Source organism: Canis lupus, chromosome 34 (genome assembly GCF_011100685.1).
Source record: "Canis lupus familiaris isolate Mischka breed German Shepherd chromosome 34, alternate assembly UU_Cfam_GSD_1.0, whole genome shotgun sequence".
Taxonomy (NCBI): Eukaryota; Metazoa; Chordata; class Mammalia; order Carnivora; family Canidae; genus Canis; species Canis lupus.
Genome location: NC_049255.1, coordinates 2551800 through 2573524, shown reverse-complemented (window position 1 = coordinate 2573524; position 21725 = coordinate 2551800).

The following is a 21725-nucleotide window of genomic DNA, read 5'->3' as shown; positions in this document are numbered from 1 at the left end:
ACAAAGTTTAGTAACCTGTCCACAAACATTCATTGAAATTATAGATATAGTCCATTAAAATGGTTTCCAGTTCCAACAAAACTTTGTCAGATCAGATCTACCCTTTTAAACATGTTAGCTTTCACAGTGCTTCATGCCATTCAAGGCCTCTCTGTGTACATAATGGATTATACCTAAAATACATCTCCCAAGTCCACCTGAAGCCATGCTGATCTGTGTCAAATGCTGCATAGACATCTCCTAATATGGAATCTGAATCCCTGGTGGTAGTAACAGGAGGAGAGTTAGAAGAGAAGAGTGAGTAAACGTAAGATCACAATGGATGGAAAGTGGTTAATGAATATAAAACATCTTTTCAGGAATATCAGTGTCTGTGGAGAAAGAGGGTACTTTGAAGATCAAGGACTTTTTTAAAAAAATATATTTTCAAGGCTAGAGGATAGGAATAAAGAATCTCTGGAATGGTAAACACTGTAGGACACAATAGATATAACATTTTATTCACCAATTTGTTGAAAAATTCTTTTGTGACAAAGTATTGGATGTTTTGAGAGATGGCTATTTTCCCTTCATGTTAAAGGCTTTAGACGCTAACAGCACTGATACTACTCTTTTAAAGGTCCTCACTGTATTTTACATGGTGAATGATATTATTTTCTATTTTAAATATTTTTAAATATTTTAAAATAAACATTTATTCTAAAGAGTGACTCCAGATTTACAAAATGACACAGAAATTATAGAAAAAATAACAGAAAATGTATTTTCATTATTTACCACAAACTGTTTGTGCCATGTACCTTTTAATATCGAATTATGATTTATCTCTATATATAATTTGTGAATAGTTTACAAAATTGAAGCATGAAATTTCTACATTTCAGAAAACTGAGTTAAATTTGGTATAATAATAGAAACATTTATATTTGTAAAATATACATTTAATAAGAAATCAAGAAATATTAGCAGGTATTTAAGGAAAATATGGTTCTTCCTCCAATATATTTGATGAACTAAAATCAGTTTATCACATTGAATTAAGCAAGAGTTAAGCTAGCTTATTTGCTGTGTGTATATCAGTTTTATGTTGCTGCTGCAACAAATTACTGCAGAAGTGGTTTAAAACAATGGACATTTATTATCTTACATTTCTGAAGGTCAGAAGTCCAGAGTGGGTCTCAACTGACCAAAAATCAAGGTGTCAGCTGGGCTTTGTTCTTTCTGGAGGCTCCAGGGAGAATCCATAGTCTGAAATTTCAAGCTTTCAGAGGCCACCCACACTGCTTTTGTCATCCTCCTCCATCTTCGAAGCCAGGAGAATGGCAGACAATCTTGTCTGACTTTGAGCTCTTCTTCTGCCTTCATCTTTGACTTTAAAGAACTTTTGTGGGCATCTGGGTGGTTTAGTGGTTGAGCATCTGCCTTCAGCTCATGTCATGATCCTGGGGTTCTGGGATTGAGTCCCATGTCCTGCTCCCTGCCTGGAGCCTGCTTCTCCCTCTGCCTGTGTCTCTGCCTTTCTCTCTGTGTCTCTCATGAATAAATAAATAAAATCTTAAAAAAAAAGAACTTTTGTAATTACACTGGGTCCACCTTGATAATCCCCTTTAGGTTATGATCAGCTGATTAGCAACCTTAATTCCATTGGCAATTCCAATCCCCAACGCCCCCACCCCCCCACCCCCCCTTCAACCCCCCTCACCCCTACCCCCATCTAATAATAGCATATTCACAGGTTTCAGGAATTAGTGTGTGAATGTTTTATAGGGGCTTAAATTTTTTAAGGTCCTTTAATATGTTAATAGCAGTTCCTAGGCATTTTGTGGGAGCATGAAATGTTTCTCAAGATCATTTGACTAGGAAAGTTATTTCTTCTTTACTTTCTTTCTTTTCTTTTTTTTTAAACAGCAGTTGCTTTTTGAAGCTTTTAGAAAAGTTGAATCAAACCAATATAAAAACATTTCATGTTCAAGACTTTCTTCAGGTCCACAGGAGGCTCCAACTCTACTGCCTTCATTAACATGGCTTCCTTGGCAATATGTCCAATAGCCATTCACTTACAAAATACTTATTGAATGCTGCTTTAGTTCAGCTTTCCTAGAAGCAGAGTTTGAGATGCTGATTCTGCTGTGAGTGGTTTATTGAGGGGGAGGGGGGGTGGGGAGTTAGGGAAGAAGGTGGTCTCCTCTGGGGACTGGCCTTAATCTCAGGGAGAAGCTTTGAAGCACAAAGTGACTGAAGTATTCATCATCCTACTCTGGTTAGTGCAAGGTGGACAGACTTTGTACTCTCTGTCAATGATCCCTGGCCAAGGTTTACCCATCGTAGGGCCTGGGTAGCCCTTAGGTGAGAGTGAGGGAATGCCTTAGAGAAAAGGACTGCTCTCAGACAACACTCACTTCAGCTGGGGATTGTTGCATTTGCCAAAAGAGAGGATGGGCAGACCACCACTGGCATCCACTGTAAGCACCTTGGAGAATCCACGCATTGTTCAAAGCACTGAGTGTTTCCTAAGGAGCAGGGTAAATGAATTGCTGCCATCTTGGAACCTACTATCTAGTGGAAAGATAGTAAATACACGTAAAAATAAATAATGTAATTTCAGGCAATAATAATTGCTATAAGGAAAACGAAGAAGGACAACAGGACATGATCGCATGGAAGCTGGAAGAGCGTTTTTTTTGTAAGCTGGTTATGGAGCGTTTTTTTTGTAAGCTGGTTATGGAGAACCTAGTTGTACAGGAAACTTTTAAGCAGACTTGAAGAGTAAGAAAGATTCCAGCTCTGGGGAGATGTGGGGGAAAGGGTATGTTACAGAATTTACAGCAACTAGAAAGGCCTTGAGGTGGGCATGGGGGTGCCCTGTCAATTTATCTTGGGAAAGATCAAGAGGCACAGAAGATAGAATTGAAGGGTTAGCATGGATAGATGTTGTGGGACTCTGTTGGCCATGGGTATGTATTTGGATTTCATTTCAAATAAAATGTTGCATTTGATCGAAAGCCTTTCAAGAGCTATAAGTGGAAGGGTTGCACATACAAAATATAATGTACAATTTATAATGTCCGTTTGGTGGTTGCATGGAGATTAGACTACAGTAAGCCAAGCAGGGATGAAAAGGAAGAAGGAGGGAGGCTGCTAGGGTAGGCCATGTGAGAGACCAAGGGTCTTGGCCCAGTATGGCCCTGCCTGGCAAGGTGTGATGAGTGATCATATGAGAACATATTTTGAAGGCAGAGTATGCTGATGTTTAGGGTGTGGGAAATAAGAGTTAACAAAACAAGTTGTTGGAAAAATTCTTATCTAGTTCCATTTGACAAGATGGGGTTGATGGGTGGAGCGGATTTGATGAGTAGAAGTGGGAACATAGTATATCATGGTATACATAAAATCACATATAAAATCTAAATATTTCATTGAATTTATTTGATTAACTACAAGTACATACATATGTGTAATTGGGAGATAAACCACTGACATTCTATTAAATTTCTTGGGAAATAAAAAATCAAAGTAGGTATCTCTAAAAAAGAATTTATAATTTAGACTTTGGGTTATTTAAGCTGCTTTGGTATCACCACAATCTCAGTGTTAACCCTTGACTCTAGGATACTGATTGCAATCTGCAGGCCATCAATCCAAAGCCCTAAAAAGCATTAGCTAAGTTAAAAAGTACAAGTATCAGCACTCCAAGATTTTACCATTCCTTCCTTCTCATACACGAAGTTAATTAAATGTGGCAGCACAGACACCTCAACAATGAATTAATTCCACATTAAGGATTAGCTGTCTGTGTTTCTAGAATTTATCAAACAAGAATCAATCTGGTAAGGGGGAAAGAACGCTTCATGTGAAGTTCAAACATTGAACTGCTTCTGGAATTTATAACCTTGGCAAGCGAGTCTCCATTTCTTCATTATTAAATAGGAGTAAGAAGATCTGCATTATTTTGCTCAATGTAAAATACTTCATAACAGTACATATGATACAAGATATTTTTTCTAGTATGTGTACATATATATTTTATGATGCATCCCCTTACTAATTAGACAAAGGAGAGCCCAAGGAGACCTGGCCCAGTTGGATTTCTCGCTTTGCATGAGTTTTGCTTCACTTACACAGCAAGGCTTCTCTGTGTTTCCAGTTAGATTCCAAGACTGATTACTTCCTTATATGCCAGGTTCTTGGAGATGCTTGTTATTATTGGCTTGTCTCCTTCATCTTCTAGACCACTTTGTAAAATAACTCCTTGAGATGTTTTCTCCATCCATGGATGTTAACCATCCCCAATGTATCCTTAGTGGGTGTGATTTGATATGCATTTGCCTTAAGCTCTAGCCCTAGAGAGTCAAATATCAAACAGCATTTCACAGATTGATAAATAAATATATCTGCAATATATTGCAAAAAATTCACAGTTTTCCTTAATGGCATTCTATGGTCTTTAAGAGGGAAGACTGTAGGTTCAGACTGCCAGTTCCAAATCCTTGCTCCATTACTATTGCAGTCTTGGTAAAACTTTCTGTGATTCATTGTACTTTTCTGTAAAATGTAAAGATCAAATGTAAAGCAAAAATATAGGATTTTTCTTAAAATTAGAAGCAGAAAAAAACCCATACATAATCTGAAATATATATAAAAACTTTGCAAGGGTAGTAAATAGAGGCCAGATCATGAGTAACCTATAGGAAATGCTGTGTTTATCACGTGTACTTTTCATGATATGCCAAAGCATTTTATTTAAATCCAATGCTTTTTTAGTTACTAAAATATTGAGAAGTCATTCACTTCCTTAGATGGCTCAGGGTAATAGCATTAGATTATATTAATTTTGTTTTGTTTTAAGTTAGGATTATGACTTTTATTAGAGTTTCTATTACTTAGCTTGGTTCAGATAACTTGTTAGTAATTACTTTGGCTTAAAAATAACTATTTAAAAAAGTTAATGAGAAAAAAATATGTTAATGTATCTCCATAACCATATCTTATCTATCTGTCATTATCCATCCATAGATGTCATCTATCCATCTGTAGGCTTACATAAGATAATTCTTACTCACATGTGACAATTTTACTATATTTATTCAGTTTTCTTAACATTTACAGTTTTAGGCACCTAATCAGAGAACGTACTTCAAAAAGCCAAATAAAATGTTCACTTTTCAATTTCATCTATGAATGACTATTGTTTGTCAGTCATAATTTTTTTAGATGAAGTTATTATTGAGATACACTACGGTTCAGTCTTTTTGGTTTAATTTGTTTTGTTTTGACAGAATTCTGATAGTCATAGAACCACACCAGAATCAAGATATAGAATATTCCCTTTACATTAAAATTTTTTGTGTTCTTTTTAGCCATTCTACTGATGTATTTAGTTATTGTGTATTGCATTGTTGTTTTATTGTGGTTTTGTTTTGTTTTGTTTTTGTTTTGTTTTTTTTTGCATTGTGGTTTTTATTTGCATTTCCTTATTAACTAATGCTGTTGAACATGTTTTCATGTGCTTTTACCTATTTCTTACTGGATAGCTTGTTTTCTGATTATTGAGTTTTGATGGTTCTTTATATTAATATAAGTCCTTCATCAGATATGTGATTTGCTAATATTTTCTCTAATCTGTGGCTTCTCTGTACACTTTCTTTTAGTGTCATCATTTTTTAAGAAATTTATCAATTTTGCTATTATCAATTGTGGCTTTTGTATATCTAAGAAATATTTGCCCACCCATGATAGATGTTCTTCTGTGTTTAGCTTTAAAAACTTTATAGTTTAAGGTTTTACATTAGGTCTACCAAACAGTTTGTGTTAATTTTTGTGTAATATATGAAGAAAGGATCAATATTCATTCTTTTGTCATATGGATATTTGTGTCAGCGTCATATTGAGAACACTATTCTTTCTTCATTGAATTCATCTTAGCCTTGGCCAAAAATCGATGTGTGGGTCTATTTTGGGATATTCTAGTTTGTTATATTGATCAATATGTATATTTTTTCCTCATTAGTATACCGTATCACTGTACTCTAGTTAGTTTTGAAATCAGGATAATTTTATTCTTTTTTTCAAAATTATTTGGGCTATCTTAGTTCACTTGCTTTTCAAAATAAAATATAAAGCTAGCTTGTAAAATATCTACATATCTATCTATCATTTATCTATATTGTGGGAATTCTGATAGGAATTAAATATGTGGGTCAGCTTGGGAAAATATTGATATCTTAATGAAATGCATCATCTTCTAATCCATGAAAACAATTCGATTAGAATAACACTGTTAGGATCAGGATTTAAAAAATTGTAATTGATTAATGACCCCCCTGAAGTTTACTTTCTGTTTTGACTACCAAGTACCCTCTATTCAGTCTCTTACCTACTTGGATAGGCAGAGTAATGGTGAATCAAGGCTTGAACCCCGGCATTTAGCTTTCTGACTGAATCATTGTTGGATAAGTTTCTTTATGAAGAAGTTAAGGAAAATGAAAATATAATGGGATTAAAACATTTATTATTTTATTTTATTATTTTTTAAAAGATTATTTATTTATTTATTCATGAGAGACAGAGAAAGAGAGAAAGAGAGGCAGAGACACAGGCAGGGGGAGAGGCAGGCTCCATGCAGGGAGCCTGCCCGTCGGACTCCATCTCAGGTCTCCAGGATCATGCCCTGGGCCGAAGGCGGTGCTAAACCACTGAGCCACCGGGGCTGCCTCATTTTTATTTTAAAATGAGAAATGTAATTGTTTTCAGCAGAATACTTTTATCCACTTTGTGGAATCTACTAAACTGTCCCAGGGCTGGCTGTAACTTCCAGTCTAGACAACGGACAATGCAAGAGCGAAATTTTCCTCCTGTTTATTTTTGTAGTGTCCCAGGTCCCTAGTAGAGTGATAACATTGTTGAGTAAATTAAAATATCTTTGGTTTGGAATTGAAAATTTATAGCCATCTAAAAAACTAAACATATTACCACACTGGAACCATATTACCACCAAATTACCATGTTGTCTACTTCAGTGTCATTTTGCCAGCCTCCCCTGAGTCTTTACCACCCCATTCTCTCTCGGAGAGAGGAGGAATCTTGATCCCTTGCTGTGTTTCAGTACCCAGTGATTATGGAAGTGGGGAATTGTCTGTATCTGATCAGATTGTTTATTGTGGTGAAATATACATAACATTAAATAGACCTTTTACTCTTTCCTAAGGGCTGCATCCTGGCCTTCCTGAAAACCTCTATTCCTTGAAAACCTCTACTATAGCTCTGAATGCAAGTTGAACCAGCCTTCTTCACTCCAGATTTTGGTCAGAAGTGAGACATCACTCAGTCAAGGCCAGTCAAGATTCTTCATTGGTGCTGTGATCTCAATGTCTATGTTTCTCCCAAATTCATATATTGAAATTCATATTTCCCAAGATGATGTTATTAGGAGGTGGGAGACTTTGGGACATGATTAGGTCATGAGGGTGGAGCTGTCATGAATGGGATTAAGTGCTTCTGTAGAAGATACCCTAGAGAGTCTCTAACCACTTCCATCCTGTGAGTATACAGAATGTAACCATATTGGCATCTTCATCTTAGACTTCCAGCCTCCAGAATTGTAAGAAATAAGTTTCTGTTGTTTATAAGTCACTTAATCTGCAATGTTTTGTTATAGCAGTTCAAATGGAATAAGAAACCTGAGATTTTCAAATGGGCATCTGACTGAAGACTTTCCTTTCCTTTCTGGAGGCCACGCTGAGTGAAGGTGAGGCTGGAGGTGCTGATGGCCATGGCTCTTGAGATATGAAATGCTGCAATATGAAATGCAGACTAAATCAAACCCCAAAACTTTTAGAACTATGAATTATGCACAAAAATTAAATGTTAAATGGCATTTTGTTATTCTATGTGATTCCACTTATATGAATTTCTGGAATAGGCAAAACTAACTTATTTTGGTGGAAAGTAGATCTGTGATTTCTTAAAGGGCTGATTAGCAGTGGACACACATGCAGAGGAGAGTTATCATAGCAGGCCTGAAACTCTAATCTTTTGCAAAGCCTGCCTGCAAGGTTGGCCCTTGACTAGCATCTGGGAATTTACATTTCAGGAAGGTTCCCATCATTCTCTATTAAGAATGGTTCACTGGCCTAAACTGTTTATGCAAACCATGATTGGTTTATGCTGAACAACTGCTTTCTTCGAGGCTGAAATTTTCATGCATGCTAGGCAGATTGTGTCTACATGATCACCTCAGGAAAGACAATGGGCACTGAATCCCTACTGGGCTTCCTGTGGTAGACAGCATTCCACATGTACTGTCACAACTTTCTGCTCAGATAATGAAGCTTGTCCTGTGTGACTCCACTGGTTGAGGATTCTTTAAAGTTTGTGCCTGGTTTCCTCTAGTCATCACTCTATGAACCGTTTTTCTTTACTGATTTTGCTTTGTATCTTTTCACTGTAATAAATCACTGCTAAACGTATGACATGCTGAGTCCTGCGATCCTCCTAGCAAAAAACTAAACCTGGGGGGTGATCTTGTGGATAGCACAAAATATCTCTTTATCTTCATAGGAGTATGATTTTTATAAGTTTATTAATTTGTCAAAATGGATTGAGTGGTATACTAGGCATATTATACCCAGTACAATTATCATGTAAAGAAAATGATTAATTAAAAATTTTAAAAATAAAATTATATTAGAAGTTAATCTTTAGTTGCATGCTTCATCAAAGGAAGTGCTGCTGTGACATGACACCAAGAATGGTGCAACTGTTAAGAGTTATAAAGACAGATTAGTCTGTCATCTGTAGACTAAAATTTGTAGTCTGGAAGTGCACTTCTTCATTTTCACAACCCACCAAACCCAGGGAAATGATAACATTCTAGTAGTCCTGATAGATTTGCTATTCTACTTGGTTGTATGGTTATGCATATTAAGGAGGGCACTTGTGATGAGCACTGGGTGTTGTATGTAAGTGATGAATCACTAAATCCTACACATGAAATTAATATTACACTGTATGTTAACTAACTGGAATTTAAATAAAAACTTGGAAGAAAAAAGAAGAAAGACACTTACTTAGCACTACACTTGAATAACAGGTATTTAATTTTAAAAAAGGAGGGGATGTTAGGGATTGAAAGACATGCCCTGATTGGATTCATACCTGTCATTCCAGTTTTCCAGTTGCCAGATGGTGGGCATTTCATGAGTTCTCAGCATTTTGTGCTTGGCATGGCAACCCTTCAAATGGACAGAACCTTGGTATCATGAGGGAGCTATTTAGCTTTACCATATGATTCTTCTTCTTTTAAGATTTATTTATTTGAGAGAGAGAGAGAGAGTGAGAGAGAGAGAGCACATGAATGGAGGAGGGGCAGAGAGAGAGGGAGAGAGAATCTCAAGAAGACTTCCGGCTAAATGGAGCCCGATCTGAGGCTCAATCTCATGACCTGGGGCTTCATCTCATGACCCCGAAATCCAAGTAGAAACCAAGTGGAAACCAAGAGTCAGATGCTCAATCAACTGTGCCACCTATGTGCCCCTACCTGAGATTCTTCTTTGCAAATACCAAGTGAAATTAAAAGATAGGTGAATATTCTAGAATATATTGCACAAGAATTTATTCTTCTAATAGGTATTTCAGTAGGAAAAAAGAATCATCATCAAAGAAGACAAGAGTCTTTACTGCAACAATTCTTAAGGAAATTAACGTTAGTGTGAAATGTAACCATTCAAGTTAGATAAAAATGAAATGTACCAAGCCTTATTTGTTGATAAAACAACTTTTTATTCACCAAGAAATATTTCTAAGTATAAGAGACATGTGGGGCCCTTTCTGGACTATTTTTCTTAGGAAAAAAATAACACAACCCTAAAGGGAAAAATAATTGGCCTTATTTCTGACTTTATTAAACTCAAAGTCTAAAATAGTGCACATTCAAATAAAAAGTTACATACTGAATTTAGCAGTTACATGATAAAAGTAGTATGCAAATGGTGTGTATTTTTGTACATTAAAAATTTAGAAAATAGAATTACCAATAAGTTTTAAAAGTGAAGAAAGGCAGTTGAGAGTCTACACTTAAACACATTAGATTTCTCATTTCACTGACTTTCGTTAGGTTTAGCTGTGAAGGGTAGATGTAGGTTTTGCTAATTCTAAAACCTTCTTCTCATTGGTATGTATGGTTTAATGAGGAATTTGCAGGTGTCAGATGGATTAGCAATAAGGAGATCTTTTCCTGCTGTGTTTGCTTAATTAGGGCTGGTACATCCAGATGTTATCTACTGCCATGCAAGAAGTTTCACACACTGAGGAAGAATACACATTTTATGGCATTCCCTAGCTGATGTATTTAATTTAAACCACCTCCTGTAATATTTACCCTCCAATTGTTATACAGAACATTGTGTTTCAGTATTTTATGAAATGGAAATCTCTAGAATCCAGTAATTTTGTATAAACTCATGGTAAAAATTTATTAGTCCAAAAATGAGCTCACCATCCACTGTACCAATGGATGTTTGGAAAAAGCCTCATAAAAATTCAGAGTTAGGGTTTTATATTAGACAGGCAGAATAAATCAAGAGGAAAAATAATTTCTTCTTTCTTCCGAAGCATCAAAACTCAGTGAGAAATGACAGTCTTGATTAGAAATGTAAAACCTAGAGGTGTCCTGCAAAGTGATGGCTATAAACTGTCATGTCTTAAATATTTTTAAAAGTCTTAGGAACTTCTGTGATCTCATGATAAAAGGAAATGGACCACATTACTTTTAGGTAAATCACTTATTTTATGGTGCAGTATATATTTTGAGCATAGTACTGTCACAAATCTATTTTAATAATAATATTCATATATTCTTTAAAATTTCAAGGATGTGTTGGTTTCTTATTTTATTATTACCTTTTAACTTCTGAAAGAAAAGTTTCCATAAATTTTCATCTAGACAAGAGCTGTGGATTCCCAGTGATTTGTAAAATGGCTAGTTCAATGGGTTTTAATGGTCATGAAAGGAGGAAGTGGTGTGTAAAATAACCAAAATGTACCAACTGGGAGCGTACAGAGGATCACGCAATCTATAATACATAGGTACCATTCTTGGCATTCAATTTACTAATTCTTTCTAGAAATTTGCTGCTGCCTGTGTGACACAAGCCATTGGCTTCATCTTTAAGGCTTTGTAGTGCCTGGAACTGGTGATCCAAACACTTTGCCTGCACAAGGCTTAACTCTATTTAATAATTATGCACTAAAAAGTGCTTATGTAATTTAGCGATTATGGAAATTAAGCTATCTTAATGATGAGACAGGTGATGGATGATTTTAGGTGACAGACTCATTATATTGCTGCCTCGTTTATAACTGCCTGTAGACAGGCACAGATTCTCAACATGATAATCATCAGCTTCTTTTTCCAGCAATGAAACTTTACTTCTGTAGTCAGACATAAATTGAAATCCATATGAAAAGGTAGACAGATTCTCTCTTGGGTTCCCTATATGGAAATTAGGTTTTATTGTCATTTATTGATGGTGGGAGAGACTCTTTCATCTAATATTTCATTTACTTGATAAGTTACAGCAGTATCGGGATGCCTGGGTGGCTCAGCGTCAGCTTTTGGCTCAGGGTGTGATCCAGGGGTCCTCAGATCGAGTCCCACATCGGGATCCCTGCAGGAAGCCTGCTTCTCCCTCTGCCTATGTCTCTGTCTGTCTCTCTCTGTGTGTCTCTCATAAATAAATAAATAAAATATTTTTTACTTTTTATTTTTTTAAGTTTTATTTATTTATGATAGTCACAGAGAGAGAAAGAGAGGCAGAGACATAGGCAGAGGGAGAAGCAGGCTCCATGCACCAGGAGCCCGACGTGGGATTCGATCCCAGGTCTCCAGGATCACGCCCTGGGCCAAAGGCAGGCGCCAAACCGCTGCGCCACCCAGGGATCCCTATTTTTTACTTTTTAAAAGTTACAGCAGTATCTATGTGCCCAGCGTAGCCTTTTGGCTACTTGGTGAAGACATCTTTGAAAGTGCAAGTCCTGTAGGTGGTGCTGCATTGCAACTCACAAGATTACAACTCCCAACAACTAAATCAGAATTCTGTTCTGCAAGAGGGTTATCTATGACGGGTATCAGTTTAGTTAGAAGGTCCAAATCTAAAGGAGGGAAATCACATTTGCAATTACTTTGTCTCTATTAATTAACTGCACTATGGTAGTTACACTCAGACAAGTTTCTTAAGAATGGTATAATTAGATAAGTGTGTTTGTGTCCATATAAGAATTTAAGGCAATACATGAATCCTTTTAATATCAGCAAGCAAGATAATAGAAGTGATAAAACATCTTTACTCAAAATTTATCCTCATCAAGCATAATGACACACTGAAATGTCCACAAAAGTGTTATTGTGCATGTACTTACCAAGATGAAACTTATAGATCATTCAAGTGTCAAATCCTCTATAAAGGAGCATTTTTTTTTGTGCTCCCATTTTATATGATGTATCATTTAAAATATAGGGCTTATTGCACCAAATTTTGATTGTTGGCAGTTTTCCTCCACAACTACATTTTGGACTATTTGAGAGAACGTCTGACTTCTTCTATTTTTTATTTCAGCCACCAACACAGTGCCTGGCACATAGAAAGTGGCCATTTAATATGAATAAACAAAATGGAAAAATGGATGGATAATGATAAAAGAATCGATTGTCAATAGCAATTATAAATGTATAATATAAGCACCTAATAAAAGAGCTTGCAAAAAATGTGTGCTAAAATTGAAAGGATTAAAGGAGGACATAATGATAGATTAAAAATTATTTATCATAAGAGCAAATTGAACTCAGCAATATGTAAAAAAAAGTTAGTATATGGTGATCAAATAAGTATGGTTATCACATGAATGCAAGTTTGACTTAATATTGGAATTGACAGAAATTCAATCAATGCAATGTACCTTGTTAAGAAAATAAAAAAGAGAAACCATAATGCCATTTTCATAAATGTATGAAAGCATTTGAAAAAATTCATACCTACCCATGATAGAATGCTAGGAATAGGAGAAAGCTTCCTGAATCTAATAAAGAGCATTAACAAAAGATTCAACATCTAATATCATTAGTAATAGTGATATTTACTACAAGCCCTTAGTCTCGGGCACAAGGCAAATGCTCCTTCTCACCACTTGTGTTCAATATTGTGTTGGGATCTTAGCCTTTGTGTAAGTCAAATGAAAGACATGAAACTTTGATGGAAAAGAAGTAAAACTGTTCATTTGCATACAAAACAATTGTTTATTTAAACATTTCTAAGAAATATACGCAATAATTATTAGAACTAATAAGTTAGTAAGCCTGCAGGATACAAGACCAATATACAGACTTATATAAACTAGCAGCAAAAAAAATAAAATTAAATAAGCAATTTCAGATATAATAATAACAAGACCACAAAATATTTAAGGGATAAATTTAACAGTGATGTGCAAAACCTCTGTAATGAAAGCAACATAACACTACTAAGGATCTTAAGAAGACCAAAAAAAGAAAAGGTAAATTATGTTCAGAGATTGGAAGACTCAATATTGTTAAGTTGTGGGCAGCCCCGGTGGCACAGCGTTTAGCACCGCCTGCAGCCGGGAGTGTGATCCTGGAGACACGGATCGAGTCCCACGTCGGGCTCCCAGCATGGAGCCTGCTTCTCCCTCTGCCTGTGTCTCTGCTTTTCTCTCTCTCTCTGTGTCTGTATGAATAAATAAATTTTAAAAATCTTTAAAAAAATAGTGTTAAGTTGGTAGTTGTCCAAAATTTGTGGATTCGATGTGATCTGAATCATTATAATAGCATCAGGCTGCTGTTTTTTTTTTTTTTTCTTTAGATATAGACAAGTTAATTCCCAAGTTAATATAAAAATGCAAAGGACCTAAATATCCAAAGCAATCTTTGGGGAAAAAATAATAATTTTGAAAGACCTGACCTCATGCTTACTTCGAGGTTAAAATAATAAGACTTTTATTGACACATAAGTGAAACAGAAAACAGAACTCAGAAACAAGCCCACATTTGTAAGGACATTTAAAAAAATAGAAAGACGTCAATATAATTCAGTGTGTATGGGGGGGGTTGGTGAAAAATCTATTAATCAAATTTCCTGGATATCTATCTTTACAGAGAGAATGAAAGCAAACCCTGCTTCGCATAATACACAAAACCCCACAAATTTATAATACAAAAATCATAACCATACAGGATTGTTCATAAACTTAAACATACAAGTTAAAATCAGGAAGCTTTAAAATAATAAACAAATAAGGCTTCATAAAAATTATTTGCTCAGCAAAAGACACTGTAAGGGAAAGAAATCGACAAGCCACCAAGAAGAGTATTGGAAATCACATTTGTGACAGGTGACTGTCATCAAGATTTATAAAGAACTCTACAACCTAGCAAAATGAGTAAAAAGGATCAATAAAATAGGCAATATAGTTTCACAAATATGTTATAAAAGACAATCTATGAATGGAAAAAAAACCACATGAAAACATGCTCTAAATTGTTAGTCGTCAGGGAGATGAAAATTAAAACTAATTTATATCTACCAGAGTTCCTTAAATTCAAAAGACTGACAAAACCAAATGTTGCCTAGATTGTGGCATAACTGGAAATCTCATACATTACTGGTTGGAATGAAAATGGCACAAAACTTTGGAAAATATCTAGCAGTTTCTTACAAAAAAAAAGATGTACTTATGCTTAGATTTTTTTTTACAGAAGACAAATTAAAACAGATTCCCAAATGATTTTGTATAATGAAGTTTATAGTAACATTATTCATAATAAACAAAAACTGGAAACATCTTAGCTATCAACCATAGGAGAATGGATAGACTGGTATATTCATACAATGGAACAGTACTCAGACATAAAAAAGAATGACTTTTAAACTCGGATGGATCTATAAAATATTTTGGTGAGAATAAGAAATAAAAGGTATATTATATGACATTGCATTCATGTTGCCTTTCTAGAACAGACAAAAACTAAGCTATGATGTGAAAAAACCCAGAACAGTGGTTGCCTCCAGAGGTGAGTGAGGCTGGGATTGATTTGGAAGGAGGATGTGATGCTAATATTCTATACCCTGATAGATAGTTTAGCTACACAGGTTTATCAAAATGCAATGAGATAATCAATTGAGATTTTTGCATGTCACTGAATGTAGGTTTTCTATCCGTAAGAGGACTCGGGGGAGGAACAAACCAGAAAGCCGTGAAGTTTCAATTACCAATTGCCTTACTGGTAGTATGCTGAATCTCTGACATTCACTCTTGCACACCAGGAAAAAGGTAGAACACTAGGAAAGGCAACAAATTTTCCGTAGCCTGGAACCAGTGTTTATAACTTTCCTAACCTCTTGTTTAGTTGGTCTTACAAATTTATAGCAGGAATTGCAGATGAGACAGGAATGAGTAAGATATTGTCCCTGCTCTCAGTGTCTCCCAAAGTATAGATTAGAACCTTTATTTATTTTTCTTAGGCTAAACTTACCCCTTACTTCCTCATCTTCGACCCAGCACCCTAGACTCTCTCATGGGTGTCTTTCTGCCCGGCTTGGTGGTCTAAACTGTACCAGCAATTCTGGCTATGTGATCAAGCTGGCATCACCAGCTTGATGCATCACCTGTGTGTTCTGCTGGTTACCCTGTGTGCCATGCAGAGCTCTTGCACTCTGGGTGCTGTCTGCCTACTTATTTTGTTTCCCATCCCTCACTCCACGTCGTATGCTCCAGGTTGGTTGGTGGGAGATGGAGGATCTTGACACTACCCTTTGAATATAGAAGAAAGGCAAATTGTGTGGAAGAAAGGTCTCCTGCCTGAATCCGTAAACATTTTTGAACAAGTCAGCCCAATCCCTGGGCTTGACCTACACTTGATTCTCTTTCTAAATCCAATAGGAAACAAATTATGTCCCTCAGAAAGGGAAAAGCTATCATTCATTCATTCATTCATTATTTTTTGAGATAAAATAAGCCTATAAACTTTAAATGGGCTTCCTTAAGGGGTGACACCACTGTAGATGTCAATTCTCAGAGAGGACTCTTTGGCTAAAGTTGTTTTGCTGCATTTCATTAAAAGCTAGGTTCCCTGAGGGTAATATTTCTGAGTGTGACAATTTCAGATTATCTCATGAGATCAAAAACAGATTTGTTGGGTATAAGCAACACCACAGTTTTAAGCATAATTTTTAAAATTTGGCTTTATTCTGAATTTTTGTTAATCTTTCTCACATTAACAATTTCTGCTACTTTTCTTATTGCCTTCAGCTCTTAGAAATGTCAAAATTATGGTGTACACAATAAACAAAGAACTAAAATGTCTTTTAGTTTTATAAAGCAATATAATAGAACATGAAGTATTGATTCTAGATGTAAAGAAAATAATTCTTTTATTGTCTAAAACAATTCTTTTTTTTTTTTTTTTAAGATTTATTTAGTTATTTGAGAGAAGGGAGAGGGGCAAAGGGAGAGAGTCTTTTAAGCAGACTCCCCACGGAGCCCAGAGCTCATAACCTGAGACCATGACCTGAGCTGAAACCAAGAGTCGGCTACTCTGTCACCCAGGTGCCCCTAAAATAATGTTTTGAAGAACTTTTAGAACATATCATTATCCCATCATTATTTATAATTAATTCTATGTTAAGAAATGAAAACACAATTGGTCACACCAAAGGGCAGTACTCTTGATTCTCAAAATCATTGCCAGTCAGTGTTATCCAAAATTTCAGTTGATAGAAAATATGATTATGACAATTGGACTAGTAGATCTAATACTCCAGGTGAGTATCTAAAACATAATCTTATATGAACCATACTAAGAAAGAATATTACAACAATTTATTGAATTCCTTGTGTCCTGTAAAAAGAAACACACACACAGAGGAACAAACACACACGTACCCACACATGCAAGGACACACACTTGGAATTTTGACTGAATTCTGGTTGAGTGTAAAACCACGAGTTTATGCTAAATTTTGATGCACTTCATCATTGACTCTAATTTGAGGATCATTTTAAGGACAGCACATATTAATTGAACCACTTTTCTGGTGGTTGCTGTTATTGTACAGAATATTGTGCACATGGTTCTAGGCATGTGATATTTCTCAATGATTAAGACAAAGCCCCAGGCCCAATGGGACACATGTTCTTTACTAATATAGATTAATAACTGGAGAAAGACCTCTAGTTATGGAAAATATATTAGATATTGTCCAAATTGGTACAATTTTTAGAGTGGAGCAGGCACTATTAATACTGTTGGGGTACCTGATGTTTACTGGGATATAAAACCACATCACCTCTAGGTAATATTTTATGAAGATTAAGTGGTTCAGTCTGCAGAGACAAGATCTCTGCTCCACTACTTAACAGCTGTTTTCCCATTAGCAAGTTACAAATCCTAATTAATCCTTAATTTTACCATTAAAATGTGAATATGATAGTTACATTTAAGTTTTGTCAAGATTGAGGGTACATGTAACGTGGCACATTACCCAGAACAAATTAGGCATTCTATGGTTGTTAGCTATGATTATCTAAGTAGAAGCCATAGTTCACTTACAAGCAATTGTTATTTGTCTTGGGTATTATGAGTGAGCTACATCTAAATTTGACATGTTCATTTGTCCTTTAAGTCTTTATGTTTTCCTAATCCTCTCCATGGAAATTGGATATAACCTATGTGATTTCACCACTTTTTCACTGACCCCTAATTAATATTTTATAAAAGAAAATATCTCATAAATATTTTTTGGCTTTGTATTTTTTATAGCTATAGGAAACATTTCATTGTGTAAAGAGCTAATTTTGTACAGTATATTTTATTAAATATTTGATTATTTATGACTACCACATGTTCTCTTAATATTCATTAATATTTTAGTATTCTCTAATTTAAAAAAAAAATACTTGGGCAGCCTGGGTGGCTCAGTGGTTTAGTGCTGCCTTGGCCCAGGGTCCGATCCTGGAGACCCAGGATCGAGTCCCACGGTAGGCTCCCTGCATGGAGCCTGCTTCTCCCTCTGTCTGTCTGTCTCTCTCTCTCTGTGTCTCCCATGAATAAATAAATAAAATCTTAAAAAAAAGAGTCTGTTTTAAAAAAATTACTTAAATTGTGGTCATGATGCAGATAACATTAACTCTGTCTTTTTCTTCATCTCACTCAGAATTTCTGCTCTTGGTTCAAATGCCACCTTCTGGGAGAGGACTCCCTATATACACTCACACACTATATATAGTATGTATATCGTCTCCATCAGAACACCAACTTTATGAAGAGACTTTGTCTTTTGTTCATGGCTGTGTCCATTCTTACAAGAGTATTTGGCATCTAGGAGGACCTAAGCAAAATTTGTTTAGTGGATGTAGAATAAGTGGCAGTTCACTTTTCTATGTCTTTCATTTCAATGAACAATTTGTTATTCTCATCTCTTCCTTTTTTTGAAATAATATTTTAATACAGAGAGTTAAATACTATTGATATATCTTAAAAATATATGTAAAGGACAATCAATGTTTCTGGAAATTAATAAATGTAGTATTATGTACTAAATTTCATATTCTATTAGTATCTATCTCTTGCTTTGTCATAACTTTACCAACAACACAGTGATAATCTCTCCTTGATCACAAAAATGCAATTAACTTTAAGTAACCAAGATAATGAAATATGAAAGTAAAATGAATTGAAGTTCCCAAGGTACTCCCTAGTCACATTTTGGTCAGTATATCGAATGTGTCCACCTCCTAACCTTTAACTAGAGGTGCTGGTGGGCAGAATAGTGTCCCCAGCTCACCAAGTGCCTCTATCCTAGAGGAATTGAGAAAGTATGAAATGTCTAAGTTGTAAACAGGAGGAGAAGGTGGTACAAGGGCATTGTTGAGCCAAAGAAAATCCCTAAATAATTAAGTATGAAAATTTAAGACTGTACTTTTGAGCCTTTGTTTTGAGCTCTGTTTACAGAGATCATTTTTATTGTATTATTTGACTTCATGAGTCATTGATTAATCACTCTTTTTGGCCCCCTGACAAAATGTATGTTTTTCCCCTAAAATGTGTTTTGATTTTGTTTTCCTGTTCATTATCATTTTTTACAGCATGTTTATAGAACTCCTCTTCTATTTCTTGTTTCCTTGTTTGTATTTGAATGAGAGGAGGTCTTATTGGAACAGGTATTTAAAGAGTAATGGTATACAAAAATGTTTGCAGGAAGATTCCATGCTTTTCATTAAAACCCAGGAAAATATGAGAATGTGAGTATGAGTGTGTGTGTGGGGGGGGAGGGCGGGGCAGAGGGGAAGGAAGAGAGATCAGAGGGGCAGAGATATTTATCTGTTGTGTTCATTCATGTCACCCAGAAGACTAATGCCTGGCACATGACACACATTCAAATAAGTCATGTTGTTAGGGGACAAACGCAGGGTGTTAGCTTTGATAAATCTCAGCAGGCCAAGACTAGAAGTGCAGTGCTGTACACCACCACTTGGGGGCCTCCTTGCCCTGTGTCTTGCAAAGTTGTCCTGCCCAGTGATTTCCATGCTCTTACCCGCATCCCTAAACATACCCGTCGATTCAACTGGGAAGCAACCACAGCATTCTCCGTATCCACACCCTGTTTCAAACAAAGGCTCTTTGCTTTAGTCATTCAGATTGTGCCACCTACTAAAAAGTTTTTTACTTTGAGATTCTAAAGGATTCTCTAGGCCAGGACCCTTCCTTTGTCTCCCACCTCTTGCCTATATATTCAAGGACCTTGGCAGATTTCCTACACCGATATTGTAGTTTTGGTTATAAGTTCCTCTATTCTTCATTCCCGTATAGCTTTCACTGCTGACGGGAGAAGGGTAAATAAACATATTTTTGTTATTATCTCAGGATTATAACATCTCTCTCTTCTACATACGTTTTAGCAGTAACTTTCTCATTTGAAAATGGCTTCAATCATATGGTTGTACATTTCAGTTTTCCAGTGATTAGAAAGATAAACGCTACTGTATATACCGATAAAAGAGGAATGACCTCAATAAAGAAATGACTTAATCTCAATATTTTTGGCAAAAATGAGATGAAATCAACTAATTTCACACTAATGGAATTCTAAAAGTTGCCCCACATTTCTTAGTTTAAGTCTGGACTAAGACATTTTGTGTAGTTGTCCTATAAGTTACACTGGTGACTTACTCTTGGAAGTACAATGAACAAAATCAGAACTTAAATGAGATCATTAATAAGATTTCCCTAGTATCAGGTCTCTTGGCAGGTCACACTTGCTTGAAAGTTTTCTAGACCCAAATGCTCTCAGTAGTGAATGTCAGCTGTGGAACTGTAAAAATTTTAGTCATTTTTCCAGTCTGTATGGACCCAGAAATGTCAATCTCTGTCAACCAATGTCTCTCCACTTGAGGAGGGTAGGGAATCATCTACTTACTTGAAAGTCATGATTACAGTGATTAGTTATTGATGAAATAATTCCAAACTTATTAACTATATACTCTTTGTGACATTTAATACATGAGGAATTGTCCTTAATCAGCAACATTGGTCATCTTTACTTCACACCTTTCAAAGAGAACATGGCTATTTACTTAGACTCTAAATTCTACAGAAGCATATATATATATATATATATATATATATATATATATATAAATTTATTTATTTGTTCGAGAGAGAGAGAGAGAGGCAGAGACACAGGCAGAGGGAGAAGCAGGCTCCATGCAGGGAGCCTGATGTGGGACTTGATCTCAGGACTCCAAGATCACGCCCTGAGCCAAAGGCAGACACTCAACTGCTGAGCCACCCAGGTGTCCCTGAAGCATATTTTTAAAAAAATGTTGAGAAAATTAGTTTACCTTGAGTGTGTTTGAAAAAGTACTTAGCAAAACCAAGAAGTCAGCTTACAAATAGATATTCATAATATAGGTTAAGGTTAAGCATTTTTTTGAGGTCAGTAGAGAGTTAATGGACAGTTTGATCCACTCTCTTAAGTGACAGATTGGCACTTTAGAAATGGATTTAAGTGAAAGTAGCTTGCAGGATGGACTGGAGTGGAGAGAAGGGGGAACTTAAATAAAGGAAGATGCTCCTGTGGTCATCTAAAGATTTATTTATTTAGGGGAGAGAATGAGAGCATGCAGAAGAGACGGGGAGAGGGAAAGAGAGTCTTAGGCAAACTCTGTGCTGAGCACAGAGCCCAATCCAGAGCTCCATCTCACAACCCTGAGACCACGACCTGAGCTGAAACCAATAGCCAGGCATTCAACAAGCTGCACCCCCAGGCGTCCCTCCCATGGTCATCTAAAAAATACACTGTTGTCCTGAACTCAGCAGTGGCAGTAGTGATGAAGAAAAAAATATACATAGAGAGATATGACATAATTAGATGAGAAAGAAAATCCAGAGGTTTTGTTGGTTCAGTGAATAAAGTTTAGAAAGGTGAAGACTTCAGAATGACTTCCAAGTTTTTGGCTTTGGTTACTGAAAACAGTGATATCACCAGCAGCGGTAACTACATGGGAAAAGGGTGGTAAACTGAGAATTCTAGATGTTACATTTGTTGCCCTGGGAAGCAGTAGGGGAGAACTCTGCAACAACCAGGCAAACGTATGGATCTGGGGGCCCTCGGGAAAGGTTAGGGAGGATGTGGAGATGGACTTCCTGGGATCCATGA